At 35.3% G+C, this 19571-nt stretch overlaps 1 long non-coding RNA gene across 1 annotated transcript in view; it reads left to right on the top strand.

Annotated features, from left to right (window-relative positions):
* Nucleotides 1-19571, top strand: part of LOC113618218 (uncharacterized) — a 209274-nt gene that overhangs the window by 117550 nt on the left and 72153 nt on the right. The window lies entirely within an intron of this gene.

Genomic DNA, 19571 nt, shown 5'->3' with positions numbered 1-19571 from the left:
GTCTGTCTCCACAGCTTCACATAGATCTAGGGAAGCAGCTTAACTTAACAGATAGGGCCCTAGGTCATGAGAAGAAAGATTATATATTTCTTTACTGTCATAGAATAATGTGGAATATGGATAATTTACTTAGGTCATCCCTGATATAGATTCTTAAATAATTCATTCAGGGCAAAAAAATTGAAATATTATGGTTAAAGCACCTCTGAAAGTCAAGATGGATGAGTGATTACAGATCTTATTTATCCGCTTAACTAATTTTTTTTGGTATCTCTCTGAGCCAAAAATTGTGCTGGGCTCAAAGCACTCACTGCTGTATAAAACAAACTTCGTTGCTATATTCCTAGTATTTACATTCTAGTATGGAGAATGGACAAACACAGGAGTAGAAACAAGTACAAACCCATCAAGCTGACTGCTCTAAAGGAAGCTGAGAGGGACTGGGGTAGCAACTTCTGGGCATGCTACATTAGTTGCTACAGAAGTCAGCAAAGTCCTCCTTCAAGAGGAGACGTTATACTTGAAATGAAATATGAGAAGGATTTAGCCATGACAATAGCAGGGAAAAGTGTAGTAAGAAAAAAACAAAAACAAAACAAGCAAACAAACAAAAAGGAAACAAACCCCAAAAGTTCTGAGGCCAGAAATATTTTAATTATGGAGTTACAGAGAGAAAGTCAGTTTCACTGCAGTATAATTTCTTTCTCTATTTTCATTTATAATTTCTGTAATTATTTTACTAATATATTAAGTTATATATTTGTAATATATAAGTGAAATAATATATCATTCTATATACGTGTTAAATGCATTGTTTTTATTATTATTAAACACCACTTCAATTTATATATAATGAATTACCATCCCATACGATACATGTTATTGCCACTATGTAAAATTTTTTGAGTAACTCAGGGGTTGTAATGGTTAAATAAACTGAAATAAAAAAAGGTCACCACGGAGGGCAGACAGAAGAAGCAAGAACTACATTCCAGCAGCCTATGGAACAAAAACCACATTCACAGAAAGATAGACAAGATGAAAAGGCAGAGGGTTATGTACCAGATGAAGGAATAAGAAAAAACCCCAGAAAAACAACTAAATGAAATGGAGATAGGAAATCCTCCACAAAAAGAATTCAGAATAATGATAGCGAAGGTGATCCAGGACCTCGGAAAAAGAATGGAGCAAAGATCGAGAAGATGCAAGAAATGTTCAACAAAGATCTAGAAGAATTAAAGAACAAACAGAGATGAACAATACAATAACTGAAATGAAAACTACACTAGAAGAAATCAGTAGCAGAATAACTGGGGCAGAAGAACGGATAAGTGACCTGGAAGACAGAATGATGGAATTCACTGCTGCTGAACAAAATAAACTAAAAAGAATGAAACGAAATGAAGGCAACCTAAGAGACCTCTGGGACAACATTAAATGCAACAACATTCGCATTATAGGGGTCCCAGAAAGAGAAGAGAAAGAGAAAGGATCTGAGAAAATATATGAAGAGATTATAGTCGAAAACTTCTCTAACATGGAAAAGCAAATAGCCACCCAAGTCCAGGAAGTGTAGAGAGTCCCATACAAGATAAACCCAAGGAGAAACATGCCGAGACACATATTAATCAAATTGGCAAAAATTGAAGACAAATTATTGAAAGCAGCAAGGGAAAAATGACAAATAACACACAAGGGAACTCCCATAAGGTTAACAGCTGATTTCTCAGCAGAAACTCTACAAGCTAGAAGGGAGAGGCATGATATACTTAAAGTGATGAAAGGGAAGAACTACAACCAAGATTACTCTACCCAGCAAGGATCTCATTCAGATTCAATGGAGAAATCAAAAACTTTACAGACAAGCAAAAGCTACGAGAAATCAGCACCATCAAACCAGCTTTACAACAAATGCTAAAGGAACTTCTCTAAGTGGGAAGCAAAAGAGAAGAAAAGGACCTACAAGAACAAACCCAAAGCAATTAAGAAAATGGTCATAGGAACATACATAGTGATAATTACCTTAAACGTGAATGGATTAAATGCTCCAACCAAAAGACAGGCTCGCTGAAAGGATACAAAAACAAGACCCATATATATGCTGTCTAAAAGGGACCCACTTCAGGCCTAGGGACACATACATACTGAAAGTGAGGGGATGGAAAAATATATTCCATGCAAATGGAAATCAGAAGAAAGCTGGAGTAGCAATACTCATATCAGATAAAATAGACTTTAAAATGAAGAATGTTACAAGAGACAATGAAGGACACTACATAATGATCAAGGGATAAATCCAAGAAGAAGATATAGCAATTATAAATCTATTTGCACCCAACATAGGAGCACCTCAATACATAAGGCAACTGCTAACTGCTCTAAAAGAGGAAATTGACAGTAATACAATAATAGTGGGGAACTTTAACACCTCACTTACACCAGTGGACAGATCATCCAAACAGAAAACTAATAAGGAAACAGAAGCTTTAAATGACATAATAGACCAGATAGATTTAATTGATAGTTAAAGGACATTCCATCCAAAAACAGCGGATTACACTTTCTCCTCAAGTGTACATGGAACATTCTCCAGGATAGATCACATCTTGGGTCACAAATCAAGCCTCAGTAAATTTAGGAAAATTGAACTCAAATGAAGCATCTTTTCTGACCACAACGCTATGAGATTAGAAATCAGTTACAGGGGAAAAAACGTAAAAAACACAAACACATGGAGGCTAAACAATATGTTACTAAATAGCCAAGAGATCACTGAAGAAATCAAAGAGGAAATGAAAAAATACCTAGAGAAAAATGACAATGAAAACACGACGCTCCAAAACCTATGGGATGCAGCAAAAACAGTTCTAAGAGGGAAGTTTATAGCTATACAAGCCTACCTCAAGAAACAAGAAAAATCTCAAATACACAATCTAACCTTACACCTAAAGGAACTAGAGAAAGAAGAACCAACAAAACCCAAAGTTAGCAGAAGGAAAGAAATCATAAAGATCAGAGAAGAAATAAATGAAATAGAAACAAAGGAAACAATAGCAAAGATCAATAAAACTAAAAGCTGGTTCTTTGAGAAGATAAACAAAATGAATAGACCATTAGCCAGACTCATCAAGAAAAAGAGAGAGAGGATTCAAATTAATAAAATTAGAAATGAAAAAGGAAAAGTTATGGCACCACAGAAATACAAAGCATCATAAGAGACTACTACAGGCAACTCTATGCCAACAAAATGGACAACCATGAAGAAATGGACAAATTCTTAGAAAGGTATAACCTTCCAAGACTGAACCAGGAAGAAATAGAAAATATGAACAGACTAATCACAATTAATGAAATTGAAACTGTGATTAAGACTCTTCCAACAAACAAAAGTCCAAGACAGATGGCTTCACAGGTGAATTCTGTCAAACATTTAGAGAAGAGCTAGCACCCATCCTTCTCAAGCTCTTCTAGAAAATTTCAGAGGAAGGAACACTCCCAAACTCATTCTATGAGGCCACCATCACCCTGATACCAAAACCAGACAAAGATACTACAAAAACAGAAAATTACAGACCAATATCACTGATGAATATAGATGCAAAAATCCTCAACAAAATACTAGCAAACAGAATCCAACAACACATTAAAAGGATCATACACCATGATCAAGTGGGATTTATCCCAGGGATGCAAGGATTCTTCAATATACACAAATCAATCAATGTGATACCATATTAACAAATTGAAGAAGAAAAAGCATATGATCATCTCAGTAGATGCAGAAAAAGCTTTTGACAAAATTCAACACCAATTTTTGATAAAAACTTTCCAGAAAGTGGGAATAGAGGGAACCTACTTCAACATAATAAAGGCCATATATGACAAACGCACAGCAAGCATCGTTCTTAATGGTGAAAAACTGAAAGCATTTCCTGTAAGATCAGGAACAAGACAAGGATGTCCACTCTCACCACTATTATTCAACAGAGTTTTGGAAGTCCTAGCCACGGCATTCAGAGAACAAAAAAGAAATAAAAGGAATACAAATTAGAAAAGAAGATGTAAAACTGTCACTGTTTGCAGATGACATGATACTATACATAGAGAATCCTAAAGATGCCACCAAAAAACTACTAGAGCTAATCAATGAATTTGGTAAAGTTGCAGGATACAAAATTAATGCACAGAAATCTCTTGCATTGCTATTTACTAATGATGAAAAATGTGAAAGAGAAATTAAAGGAAACACTCACATTTACCACTGCAACACAAAGAATGAAATATCTAGGAATAAATCTACGTGGGGAAACAAAAGACCTGTATGCAGAAAACTATAAGACACTGATGAAAAATTTAAAGATGATACCAACAGATGGAGAGATATACCGTGTTCTTAATTGGAAGAATCAATATTGTGAAAATGACTGTACTGCCCAAAGCAATCTACAGATTCAATGCAATCCCTATCAAGTTACCAATGGCATTTTTTACAGAACTAGGACAAAAAGTCTTGACATTTGTATGGAGACACAAAAGACCCTGAATAGCCAAAGCAGTCTTGAGGGAAAAAAACGGAGCTGGAGGAATCAGACTCCTGACTTCAGACTATACTACAAAGCTATGGTAATCAAGACAATATGGTACTGGCACAAAAACAGAGATATAGATCAATGGAACAGGATAGAAAGCCCAGAGATACACCCACATACGTATGGTCACCTTATCTTTGATAAAGGAGGCAAGAATATACAATGGAGAAAAGACAGCCTCTTCAGTAAGTTGTGCTGGGAAAACTGGACAGCTACATGTAAAAGAATGAAATTAGAACACTCCGTACTATCATACACAAAAATAAACTCAAAATGGATTAGAGACCTAAACATAAGACTGGGCACTACAAAACTCTTAGAGGAGAACATAGGAAGAACACTCTTTGACATGAATCACAGCAAGATCTTTTTTGATCCACCTCCTATAGTAATGGAAATAAAAACAAAAATAAACAAATGGGATCTAATGAAACTTAAAAGCTTTTGCACAGCAAAGGAAACCATAAACAAGACAAAATGACAACCCTTAGAATGGGAGAAAATATTTGCAAATGAATCATCGGACAAAGGCTTAATCTGAGAAATATATAAACAGTTTATGCAGCTCAATATTAAAGAAACAAACAACGCAATCCAAAAATGGGCAGAAGCCCTAAATAGACATTTCTCCAAAGAAGACATACAGATGGCCAAGAAGCATATGAAAAGCTGCTCAACATCCCTAATTATTAGAGAAATACAAATCAAAACTACAATGAGGTATCACCTCACACCAGTTAGAATGGGCATCATCAGAAAATCTACAAACAACAAATGCTGGAGAGGGTGTGGAGAAAAGGGAACCCTCTTGCACTGTTGGTGGGAACGTAAATTGATACAGCCACTATGGAGAACAGTATGGAGGGTCCTTAAAAAACTAAAAATAGAATTACCGTATGACCCAGCAGTCCCACTACTGGGCATATACCCTTAGAAAACCATAATTCGAAAAGACACTTGCACCCCAATGTTCATTGCAGTAGTATTTACAATAGCCAGGTCATGGAAGCAACCTAAATTCCCATCAACAGACGAATGGATAAAGAAGATGTGGTCCATATATACAATGGAATATTTCTCAGCCATAAAAAGAAACAAAATTGGGTCATTTGTAGAGATGTGGATGAATCTAGAGACTGTCATACAGAGTGAAGTAAGTCAGAAAGAGAAAAACAAATATCGTATATTAACACATATACATGGAACCTAGAAAAATGGTACAGATGAACCGGTTTGCAGGGCAGAAATAGAGATACAGGTGTAGAGAACAAAGGTAGGGACACCAAGGGGAGAAAGCGGTGTGTGGTGGGGTGGTGGTGGGATGATTTGGGAGATTGGGATTGACATGTATACACTGATGTGTATAAAATAGATGACTATTAAGAAAAAAAATAAAAAAGAAACATAAAAAAAAGAAAATAGGACTATTCAAGATTTAATTTCTTTTTGTTTTAGTTTTGGAAAGTTATACTGTTAGAAATTTCCATTACTTCAACATATTCTAATTGGAAAAAAGTTGTCATTATTACCCTATTGTAAACTTTTCCAGGTCTACGTAATCTATGTCCATGTCCCCTTTTTCTTGCTGATAATGATTTCTCATGCCTTTTGCTTTTTTTCTCATTAGTATCAATATGAGGTTTTAAAAATTTTACTAATGTCCTAAATGAAACAATATCTGAATTTCACTGATCTTCTAAAAAAAGAATAAAAGATCACCATGATAAATATTAGATATAGTTAGATTTCTAGTTTCATCTTGTCTCCCTGTTTTATCACTATTCCTCATTTTCCTCTGCACTTGATAGCATACAAAATCTAAAACAGCAGAGGTGATTTCAGTTCCTCAGTATATACACAGCTCTTACTTTCCCTCTTATTTGGAATGTGCTTCTTTTCTTTATCTATTTAAAACCTAATGATCAAGGACACTAATGCTGCCTCTTCTTCCATAAGCTGCTTGGCGATGCGTCGTTAACTCTGGATTACCTGTTATGTGGCATTATTTCTGAGCCTTACTTAGTATCTTTTAGTTAGAATTTAATTTTGTAATGATTTTCTCCATGTTATATTTGTATCTTAATCTACCTTATAAGCTTCTTGAAGGCATGACTTTATCTTATACTACTTTGGGATATTTCTTAGTGTCATATTCTTGCTCACAGAGATTTGATCAGTGGCTACATTATAATTGAAATACTCTAATTTTATTGAGATATTCTGCTTTACTAAGACCTTCTTTTCTCACCAAAATGACCTCATTTGACTACTTCACTATTTGGAACATAATGAACTCATAGTCCTCTTTTCATCTTCTTTTATTACCATATAGTCCACATCACCCACACAAAGACATACACATGTATATGTATATGTGTTTATGTGCATATGTAAAGTTTTCTGTTTGAATATTGGTTAATATATTTTGTACTAGAGAATATAGTCACCAGCTTGAAGCCTACCACCTAAACGATATAACAATGATACTTAACCCTGGTTATAGACTAGAATATCTAAGGAATTAAGTATGAATTCTCATAAACCCTAGAAAGTGTTACAGTCCTTATCCTTGAAGCCTTGCTGGGGTCTTCTGCATCAATTCTGGCTTCTAGCTCCAGTTCCACTTCCTTCCCCACCACACACACACACACACACACACACACACACACACACCCCACACCCCACACCTGTCTGACACCTACTATAGTTACTTAGATTTTGACTTCCTTCTGGTTTGTTTAAACAGTTACCACTTTTCCATTTCAGCTTCCAAAAATATGTTGACGTCTTCCATGCAGAGAGAGTTCAGGCACACATGCAGGTTCAATCTGTTGGGTTTAACCAAAATCTGTTTTTGTTTTTGTTTTTTTCCCTAATGGTTTTGGTAACAAGAGACAGAATGAGGGAGAGAAGAAAGAACAGAATACACATTGCATAGTAACTGACAATGCCATAGTCGTTAAAGGATATGTGTGAGAGTCGTTCTCAGAGGTACAGATATAACTGGGAAGCATTTTGCAAAAGGATTTAGACCTGGCCATTCCGAGACTGGCTTAGCTCATTGCTACTTGGGAAATAAAAATTAAGTAGAATGAAATATTAAAGCACTCAAGTTCTAGAATCATGTGATTAGCTCAAATTCCAAATGTGATATTTCCCAGGTGAGTAAAGTTGGGCAAGATTCATAGTCACTTGCACTTTGGCTTACTTAGCTATGAAATAGAGACTAGAATATTCCCCAATTCATAGGAACCTTGTAAAAGTTAAACAAAATGAGTATGAAAATACTTGGAAGAATGCTTGGGCTAAAGAAAGGATGTAATATTTCCTAGTGATTATCATTATTATTATTAACGTGTTTTATGTTTTTACTGAATGGTGATGACAATATAAATAGCACATAAGGACAATTCACTAAGATAACTTTATTCACTTTAATCAAATTAATCAAATTTGTGTGATTACTTTAATGCTCAAAATATATAGGGAAGGGCTTCCCTGGTGGTGCAGTGGTTGAGAGTCCGCCTGCTGATGCAGGGGACGCGGGTTCGTGCCCCGGTCCGGGAAGATCCCACGTGCCGCGGGGCGGCTGGGCCCGTGAGCCATGGCCACTGAGCCTGCGCATCCAGAGCCTGCGCTCCGCAGCGGGAGAGGCCACAGCAGTGAGAGGCCCGCGCACCGCAAAACAAAACAAAACAAAACAAAAAATATATATATATATACACATATATATGTGTATATATATATGTATATATACATATATATATAGGGAATAAGGTAAATTTCAACATTCCTTTTGATTATATGTGAAAAAAGTTAAACACACACTTTTAAACGAGACAAAGATGTGATTAAAATATCTACTTCAAAATAAAAATCTGTATCATACTCAACAGTGAAAAATTACTCAGTTGAAGTCAGGAGCAAAACAAATATGCTCTTAATTATCACATCTATTAAACAATGCTCTGAAGTTTTAATTATTTCAGAACCTAGGAGAAAAAAATAAAACATAAGGATTGGCAAAAAGAACATATACAGCAAAAGAAAACCAGTTGGCACTTGCAACTGAGTGGAAATCTTAGCCAAATGTACCAGTTTATTTAATATATTTTCTATTTTCCATGTTATCCCAAGCAACAGTTTTCTAAATTCCTTTCTTATATAGTAGAGGTAATCTTTCTTCCAGCTTCTAAGAAAAAATTTCATACTGTCCTTGCAGCTTCCATTAATAATCCTCTTGATGCCCTTCAGGCCTCCATTAACCATCCAATCCTAAAACTGAAGTCATATAGTTAAAGTTTTGTGGGTTTTTTTCAGTTATATGACCCCACTCTAGGTACCAATTTTTCTTCCAGTTATTTCTGCTCCATAACAAATCATCTGAAACCTTACTAGCTAAAAATAACATTAAACAAAACATTATCTGTCATGATTGTGTAGCGTGACAGGGTTCAGTTGAGCACTGGGTTCTCTTAGTCAGTTGCCATTAGATAACAGTTGGGGACATTAAAGGCTTAATTCAGATGAATGTCCAAGATGTACCACTCACATTACTGGCAGCTAATATTTGTTGTTGGCTTTGATCTCAGCCTGTGCTATCGGCTAAAGTGACTAGGTGGACTTTAAACTATGTGACCTCTCTACGTGGTCTGGGCTTTTTGCACGGCATTGTTGCTGGTATCTGTGAGGCTGCATCACAACAGCAAGTGTTCCAAGAGGCCCAAGTCTCCTTATGAACTAGCTTCATTCTGATCTATTGGTGAAAAGCAAACACAGGGCCAGCTCAGATTATGGTAGAGAATACCACACAAGGATGTGAACACCAGGAGGTATGGTCTATGGGAAGACTGTATTGGGAGACGAGCTACCACATGAAAATTATTAGGATCTTAAGTGTTAATTATTACAAATATGCTTCACTGAGTGCCTTAAAATTCTCCAGATATAGATGCATAAATATTATTGAGTGGTTTTAAATTTTTCAGAAAGAAAAACAAATTTTTTTTTTAATTTTCACGTGAATATCTGATATTTTCTTTAATTGGAAATTCGTGTCAACTTTGCCTTTTTATTTTCAACTGTAACCTTAAAAATGGTAAGTGTTATTGGTATCAGAGTCTCTTTAAAATAATATTTATAGTTATATCTTGTTTAATTTTAAAAATATGAAAATCAAATAACATCTATGAAAACATGTGACATGGCTAGGGCCATAGTAAGAATAATTTTTAGCTTGAGTAAATGATCTTCTTTTCACTTTCTAAATGTTTTAAACCCATTTCCTATTTTTCTTCAACATTCACTATTACCTCATAAGTATGTTGTAAAGATTAATAACTTAATGAATAGGCATATGGAGGGCATTTTTAAATTGTCAGAAAAACGTGATCAAATGATAATGATAATTGTATAATGATTATTTTAAAAAAGAATTGACTTTTTTGAGGTAACTGATTAATTGTGCCTAAATTTAGTCAATTATACATCCTTCTGAAAAGGTAATCCCAGTCTTAATAGTATCAGTTTTATCTTATTCATACCTTCTTAGAAATTTTTACTTTACTTTTTTTTTTTTTTTTTGATGAAATCCTGGTGATTTGCAAACCTTTCTTTTCTGAGGTCCAAACTAACTGAGAAATTAATTACAGAAGTAATGTAAATGGAACACCACATATCTGCTTTATTAGATCACAGTTTCTTTTTATTCTTCATATATAAATTGGAATTACTCATCCAATATGACATGCTTTTCACCTTGCAGATGAAGAGTCTTTCATTAGAAGCTTTCCAAATAGAGGAACAAAGGATGCCAGTGTTCTTCACCCTGAGTACAGATTATCTAAAAGAAAGAGAAAAGGCTGACCCACATATACTCAGTTTTTTCCTTAAAATCAACAGCTAAGTCACTAATTTTCCAGGATTATGAATGAATGAGGAAGTGGAGAGAAGCTAGAAGATTTTCTTCCCAGTACATGAAGAAGGGTAAAATGCCCAAATATGATAGGCAGAATAGGAATGCTAGGAGAAGAAGAGAATGACTTCCTCTACCAGATGATATTAAACATTTCATATTATTTATTTAGATTTTCTAGGTAGTTAATTGTAAATAATTTATGAGTAGTTAATAAAAACCCGGAAAGAGCTGCAAAAATAAAATATGTATATACATAATTTATTAGGCTAAAGATTATTCATGAAAAGAGAAATTGATATGTATAATACATAAATTAAAATTTTTAATGCTATTCTAAGAAAATAAATATTCAGGAAGTCTCTGATTCTAGAAAACAATAAATTTATTAGGTGCAGATTGTTTTCATATTTCTGTAGTATAAAGATTGAAAAAGCATCTTTAAATGTATTGTCAATTCATAATTTGAAAAATGAAAATTAGATAAAATTCTCCCATGATTGCATTCAAAGTAGTGATGTTTGGGCTTTCTAAATCTTTTTCCTATATAAGTTTTCATATTACTTATCAGTTTAACTTGTTCTTACTACAAGGATGTCAAAACACAAACTGCATATATGTAGAAGAACTCTATAGCCATTATAATTAAGTTTATTTTATAACAATGTAAAACTTTTTCTTTTACATGATTTGTGTCATGATTCAAGCAAATGGTTCAGCCACGAGTCAAAAACTAAGAGGATCAATGAGAATTGTACCATCCTTGAGTATTATCTTTGCTTGTGGATGGATTTTTTTTCCTTCAGTGATATTTTTTAATTAAAATATTCTGAATAAGCTAAGGTGTTTCAGTCTAGGATATTTTTCCCACTCTGTACAATGCTCCTTTGACCAAGGCACTCAGTGTTAAGGACTTATCATGTATTTTAAATGTGCACTGCAAGAGAGGAGGCGTGAAGATCAGGCTGAAAGGCAAAATGTAAGCACAGAGAAGATAGATTACTCATCTATAATTTAGGGAATATATGCTCATTCATTTTCTCATGAATCATGGATGTTAATAGTTTCCAAAAGATGAATGTTGGGTTTTCATTAAGAATCTCAGCATATTCTTGATTATTTGGACTTTGAAATTTAATGACACAATTGAGAAAGAAAGTCAGCTAAATTTCAGCTTAAATGTCCCTTTTCTCGAATTTGACCTTCATCACAAATATATAGAACTCATGATGCTCTGAGGATCTGGAAACCTGTACCTATTAGGGCAGATTTCAATTTAAAAGGATTATGCTCCCAAATGCCAGAGCTGCCAGCAGCTATCTATGGGAAGCTGTTTTGGGACATCTTTCCTAAAATTATTGCTTCTAGCAGATGGCTTACCCACAAGTGCGGATGATTCAATACTTAAAATGATGAAAAAGATGGGACTTTTGGAGGTGAAAGACACTTGTGATGTTGAAAACCTTATATTCATATAAAATCTCGACAGTTAAAACACTAATAGGAAAATACTTCCTCCACCTCTTCTCACAAAATGCTTTTCCCCAAATATGGTATATATTAAAAATTATTGAGGGTACTGTGAACCACAATGGAAATAATTTTCTAATTTTTTTCAAATACTAGACTTTCTGCTCTCATATGGGCCCCAGTTTATTAATTCATGTTGTAATATATTCTATGACAAATGCTTTTGAGATAATGGTTTGTTCTCTGCTGAATTCTGGGTAGCTTATTGAGACAGTATCACACTAATTAAAATGCACCTAGGAAAGTATCACTGTGGTCAGGACTTCAAAGACAGTTAAGACAAATTAATATTGTTGAACCCAAGAGATATATTAATTCCTCTTTATGCTTCCTTTATTTCTTTCAAGGACAATTTACCGCCTACAGACATAACTTATCTTTTAAGTTTCTTATTGTCTCCTCCTGAAGAGTACTTTAATTCACTGCTTGGCAACTTCAGACATTTTTTGCTGCATTATAATTTTTAACTCAAGCAACATGACATAAACCGCAATTTCCAAAATTATGTTGGGAATTAGAAATTAGGAAGGATTTAAAAGGAGGTAAATTGTGTTTTAGAAAAAATGTTGTAAGCAAACTAAAATCATGACTTTTGATTGTACATTTGCCAAATGAATTTAAAACATATTACTTATAAATAAAGTTACTTATGTTACAAATACTCACTGGAAGAAATGGCTAACTATTGAAAGATGGCAATTCAAGTTTAAATTTAATATTCTTTGTGTTTAGTATTCATGAAATATTTTTCTGTATTTCATATAGGTATGAGGATGCTCATAAAATTGTGAATACTTATTTTTCTTTGAAAACTATATAACTGATGGCACATAATATTTCTCAGTCTCAGAACTTGTCATGTGGAATAGTTCATATTCCCAGATTCAAGTAAAGATTGAAAAAATATATATAAATGGGGAAGAAAAGATAATAAGAATTGGGCTATAAAAGAATATATTTGCGGGCTTCCCTGGTGGTGCGGTGGTTGAGAGTTCGCCTGCCAATGCAGGGGACATGGGTTTGTGCCCCGGTCCGGGAAGATCCCACATGCTGCGGAGCGGCTGGGCCTGTAAGCCATGGCCGCTGAGCCTGCGCGTCCGGAGCCTGTGCTCCGCAACGGGAGAGGCCACAACACTGAGAGGCCCGAGTACCTCAAAAAGAAAAAAAAAAGAATATATTTGCGTTGTTAATTCGAACAAATGAGGCAGTGTTCTCTAAAGGTTATATGCTCAGTATCTGGAGTCATACTGCCTTGCTTCCTCTACCCTTTCCAGCTGGGTTACTATAGGCCTATGAGTTAATTTCCTTAAGCCTCAGATTCCCAATTATAAAATAGGGAGCATTATAGTAACTGAATTATAGGATTGTATAGGGATTAAACAAAATAAATGATATAACGGCCTTAATTCAGGGCCTGGCACAAAGTAAAACCTTAGTAAACATTTGCTTTATTATAAATAATCAAGTCATTTTTAATTGAGATATAACTGAATATAACATTGTATTAGTTTCAGGTGTACAACATAATGATTCAATATATGTATATATTGGGAAATGATCACCATGATAGGTCTAGTTAACATCCATGACAACACATAGTTTTCTGTTTTCTTGTGGTGAGAACTTTTCAGATCTACTCTCTTAGCAACTTTCATATGTACAATATATTTTTAGGTATAGTCACCATACTGTACATTAAATCCCCAGAACTTATTTTATGACTGGAAGTTTGTACCTTTTAACCAACCTCACCCATTTCATCAACACCCCACCCCCCTGCCTCTGGCAACCACCAATTTGTTGTCCGTATCTATGGATTTGTTTGTTTGTTTGTTTATATTCCACATATAAGTACAATCATATGCTATTTACCTTTCTCTGATGTATTTCACTTAGCATACTACCCTCAGGGCCCATCTGTGTTGTCACAGATGTCAGGATTTCCTTTTTATGGCTGAATAATTTTATATATATATATATATTTCATGTTTTCTTTAACCATTCATCCATCCATGGACACTTAGGTTGTTTCCATATCTTGGCAATTGAAAATGGTGCTGCCATGAACATTGGGGTGCATGTATCTTTTCGAATCACTGTTTTCATTTTCTTTGGAAACGTCTAGAAGTAGAATTACTGGATCATGTGGTAGTTCTATTTTTAAATTTTTGAGAAACCTCCATAATGTTTTCCATAGTGGCTCCACCAATTTACATTCCCACCAACATCCAGGCTAACACTTGTTATTTCTTGTCTTTTTGATAATAGCCATTCTAACAGTTGTGAGGTGATATCTCATTGTGGTTTTGATTTGCATTTTCCTGAATATTCGTGATGTTGAGAACCTTTTTATGTACATGTCGGCCATCGGTATGTCTTTGGAAAAATGTCTGTTCAGATCCTTTGCCCGTTTTTTAATCAGATTGTTTGTTCTTTTAGCTATTGAGTTGTATGATCAAGAGTCATTTTATGTTCTTCCATTTGGCCATGATACATTTTCCTGAAGGAAGTATCTGGTTTTATTGTTCTCTTCAATACATTAATTTTAAAGGCTTTTACCTAAGAAAATTGAAGGTCAACATCATGTAAATATTAATAATCTGAAGACTATGTTATTATCTTTTTCATATCTGGTATACTACAGATCTGTAGGAGTGTAATGTTATGGGAGGGTCATTTTTTTAAACATCTTGCACCTTAGCAGGTATGCAGGAAAAAGTTAACATGGAAGTGCTGTTTATTAGAAGAGCCTGCTTGCAGGGCTGACCCTTGGCTGGCTTTTGAAATTTTCCCTGGGTGATAGGTTGCTTTGTGTGCCTGAGTCAGGGAATTCTGTTGTCCAGCCTCTCTAGACTGTATATATAAACAATGCGATTAATGGTAAGCATCTACTTTCCATCTGAAAGTTTGGGATTTCAGTGATTGTGGCTGGTCATAAAGGCAAAGTGTGGCTTTATTACCAAACCACAATAATAATTTTGGAGTTTTAAGTGGCCTTACCTGGGCAGAAACACTGTATAAGTACTGCTATGCTTTGCCGCTGGAAGGAGAACTTAGGAAGCCTGCACATGTATTCCTCTAGATTTCACCTAATATGTCTTTTATGTCTGTTTCCCTTGCTGATTGCTGTAATAAGCTGTATAGCTATGAGTACAACTGCTTTTAAGCCCTATGAATCATTCTAGAAAATCACTGAACCTGTGTTTGGTTGTGGGAACCCCCAAAGAGAAGTCCTCAATTACATTATCTAAAATATCATGCTGGTGGTTAGGTTATCAGCATTTATCTAGCACAGAATCATAATTATCAGTTGGTTCAGAGTGTGAGAAGGTAACAGTTCTCTGGGCTTAACCCTAAAGAAGGAGTCAGAGATGAAGTGAAATCCAGTAAAGGCATGTTTTTGATTGTTGGCAAATATGATATTAACCAAGTGATAAAAATTTAATATCACCAATAATGAAACATAGCAACATCATGTGCCCTCTGTTATGATGCCCTGAGGAGAAAATAACACATTTTTGGTCTTCCTCTCCCCCCCCAAAATTTTTTTTAAATAAGGAACAATCAGGGAAAATCAGGTAAACCCCAAATGAGGAACTTTCTACAAAATTACTGTCCAGTATTCAATAAAAATGTCAAAGTCGTGAAACACAAGGAAAGACTGAGAAGCTGTTCCAATTTTAAGGAGATTAAAGAGACATTACAACTAAATGTGATGTGATTCTGGGTACATAAATGACCTTACTGGAATAACTGACAAAACTGAGTGAGTTGTATGAATTAGATGATAATCTAATATGTCAGTGTTAATTTTATGATTTTGAATACTATACTGCTCTTGTGTAAGAAAAATTATTTTGGGGATATGCACACTGAAGTATTGATATTAAGGAATAATGGGATCATCATGTTTTAAATTTATTAAGAGGTAGAGAAGAATATATTAAATAATATATATGTACACATATATATTTATACAGACAGGTATATTTTTATATACACAAACATACAGAGAGAAAGCAAATGGTGAAATGCGGAAGAAGGGCATGCTGAAGTTCTTTTTTTTGGAAAGACTTTATTTTCTAGAGCAGTTTTAGGTTCACACCAAAATTGTGGAGAAGGCAGTACAGAAACTTCTCCTATAAGCCCTGCCTCCACACATGAATAGCCCACCTCCACCCCATTATCAGCATCCTCCACCAGAATGTACATTTGTTGCAACTGATGAATCTACGCTGATACATCATAATCACCAAAAGTCCAGAGTTTACATTAGGGTTCACTCTTGGCGTTCATTCACCAAGAGTTTGGACAAATGTATAAAACATATATCCATTATTATGATCTGGGGTCCTTTTACTATTTTTGCAACGTATCTAAAAATTTAAAGTCATTTCAAAATAAAAAGGTTAAAATAACCAAAGGTGTTTTTTTTAGAATTTAGGAAATATCCTCGCTTCACTAAAAGGTTTCATTGCCTTGGCTGCGAGTCATAAACTGGCACCTCCAGTATTGAAAAACTATATTGGTATCTTTCACTGGAGAGAGTGTTTTTTAAATAACATATGGACCTAAGTATTTTAAGTGGTACATGCATTCTTCAGTTCCAACAGGCTCTATCTTTCCCTATTGCCTTATGGTCAGCTTTAATCACAAATAATAATAAAACCAATACTTAGAACTACTTTTCCTGAGTACTATTCTAAGCACTTTACATATATTAGCTCATTGAATTTTCAACAAGTTTTATAAGGCAATATGGCAGGATGTCTCTAAGATGACCCCCAATCATCTTCATCTCCTGATACTCACTATCTTGTATAATCCCACCCCTTGAGAGTAGGCTGGACCTAGGGACTCAATTATAACCAATAGCATACAGGGGACATGGTGGGATATTTGTCCCAAGGCTAGGTTCCATAAGACTGTGACTTCTTTCTTGTTCTCCTGCTCTCACTCACTTGTTTAAGAGAAGCCATGTCTTACTGTCATCTCCCAAAATGTCTTCTGCTTATGACAAAGAAAATCCAAGAGCAAAGGTTTTCAGGGATTGTATCCCAAGAATACCATGATCAAACGCTTTAGCTGAATCGTCTGTGTAGGTCCTATTTGCACGCTAGCTGAGAATATTATACTTTCAATAAATGTTTCAAACTCAGACTCTTTAGTTTGGACTCTGGGATATTTCCCAGATTTCATGGATTCTTAACAATCCCTTGGTAAAACTATGCTAGTTTATATTATTTTAACTGGATCTAGAGTCTTCTGAATTCTTCATATTGTATATTTTCGATTAGGAGTTCTGATGGGGGTAGCCTTAAGTAGTTAAAGGTCACAGGGAGTGCTTAATGCTAACCACTTTATTTACATAAGTATCAGTATAGTGGCCTCCCTAGAGTTCGTGTGTGTGCATGTGCATGTGCGTGCATGTGTGTTTGTGTGCGTTGTCTTCTAAATCAGGTGCTCTTTATAGTTTTCTTTCCAATGCTTTCAAAGTAAAGTCTGTTTAAATTTTGTATAAGTAAGTGTATTTTGCAGAGTTTATTTTTCATTATTGAACAAGCAAAATAAGAGCTAGAAAAAAGGATAAAATTGCAATAATGTTTTCTCAGTTACATGTTTCAGAGGCACGGAGTTAATTATCTCCTCAGCCCTTATATAATGTGTATGGATTCCCCAGGGCTGTCACTGACAGACATGAGTAGCCTTGCCCAAAGTCACAGTCTGCAATACAACTTTTAAAATTTTTTTGGTGTCATGCGAAAAATAAAAGCAGCAGGGCTTCCCTGGTGGCGCAGTGGTTGAGAGTCTGCCTGCCGATGCAGGCGACATGGGTTCGGGCCCCGGTCTGGGAAGATCCCACATGCTGCGGAGCAGCTGGGCCCGTGAGCCATGGCCGCTGAGCCTGTGTGTCCGGAGCCTGTGCTCCGCAATGGGAGAGGCCACAACAGTGAGAGGCCCGCGTACCGCAAAAAAATAAAATAAAAGCAGCAAATAGCTTAGTAATATCTCTAATAATGTACCTTTATTCTCCTTCTCTCATTCATTCTCTCTCTGTCTCTCTCTTTCTCCCTCTCCCCCTCCCTTATTCAGTCACAGATATATTGGGCAGGACTTTTAATTTCAAGAACAGAAATCAACTGTAGATCATGGTTTTTTAAAAAGTTATGAAAAGAATTCTGTAGATGGTCACAGGAATCTCTGGGGAGCTGGAGAGCTAGGATTTGAGGCTAATCAGCAAGGAACAATTTCCAATTTGATTATACCCCAGGATTGATCTTGCAGCTGGATTCATACACCACACCCTATGCTAACAATGCCACTGATACCACCAAAGCCTCTGCGTTAGAACTGCTCCATTCTTACAGCAAAGAGGATTCCACTGCCACTGTCACTATCTGTCCCAGAATGGATGCTGTGTGACTCTCCCTTCTTCGTGTCACTGGCTTCAAATTAAAGCTCCGGAGCAGGTGCTTGAATCCAAAATTCCAGTGAGTTGAGGCATATAAGTATCTCAATTTGACTTCTGTGTGGGAAGAGGTTTTGCCTCCTAGATTGAAGGAGCCTCCCCCACACAGGACTTTTGTTTACATGCAGGGTACCCTGAACCAATGGCAAATGTCCATGCAACCAGCTATTGCCATGGATCCATTCAAGACAGCAGCAAAAATGAGTCATTTAAGAATGACGGTTTAAATTATGAAGGACTAAAAAAATATCTTTAATGGTTGTTTCTGAAAATGATAACACACCGCTAAAGCATTTAAGTAAAATTTAATCTGTCTCAAAGCCAATATTCTGAACGAAATTATCTTGGTTCTAAGTTTGGAATCACACAACTATACTTATTGACTTAATAGTACTCTAGGGGCTCACCTGCTACTATGGGAGAAATGCTAGTTGATATTTCAGATTCATTCATGATAGAGGGAAAAACCCAAAGTGAATAAAATGAACCAATTAAATAACACTTTCCCCCCTCGCTTTAGACATTCTTCAGAAATAACCATGTCTATTCATTAATTTTTGTCTACCACACAGCAGTTTAACACAAAAATTATGTTTTAGTTATTTTGATTCACATTTAAATGCAGATCATCTAAAGGAATATTATGATTAGATTATGGAATTTGACTTTGGTATCTAAATCATGAAATGCTTATGCTCTAGAAATGACCGTATTTCTACACTTTCAAAGCAATGCATAGGTATAGATTCAAATATTATGGGATCACATTTAAAGAAACTTTAAACTCCTGGGATTAGTGAGTTCTCTAAGTTGGGTGATTCAACCAGCAAGCCACGGAACTTCCCTGTAATCTGAGCGACAAGGTGTGGCTGAGTATAGCCCCTTCTAGTATAGTAAGCTATCAAAATCTTCTAAAAAATTCTCTCTTATATTCAATAATTAAGTTTCAAAATTCAGTTACAGAATATTTTAAACTTGTTTTTTACTTTCTTCTCCTACCCCACCTGCACACACATGCAAACACACACACACACACACACACACACACACACACACACACACACACACA

This window comes from Aethalodelphis obliquidens, unplaced genomic scaffold (assembly GCF_003676395.1).
Source record: "Aethalodelphis obliquidens isolate GAN/ISIS:26980383/991018 unplaced genomic scaffold, ASM367639v1 scaffold5, whole genome shotgun sequence".
NCBI lineage: Eukaryota > Metazoa > Chordata > Mammalia > Artiodactyla > Delphinidae > Aethalodelphis > Aethalodelphis obliquidens.
This window is presented reverse-complemented; position numbering and strand designations above follow the sequence as displayed.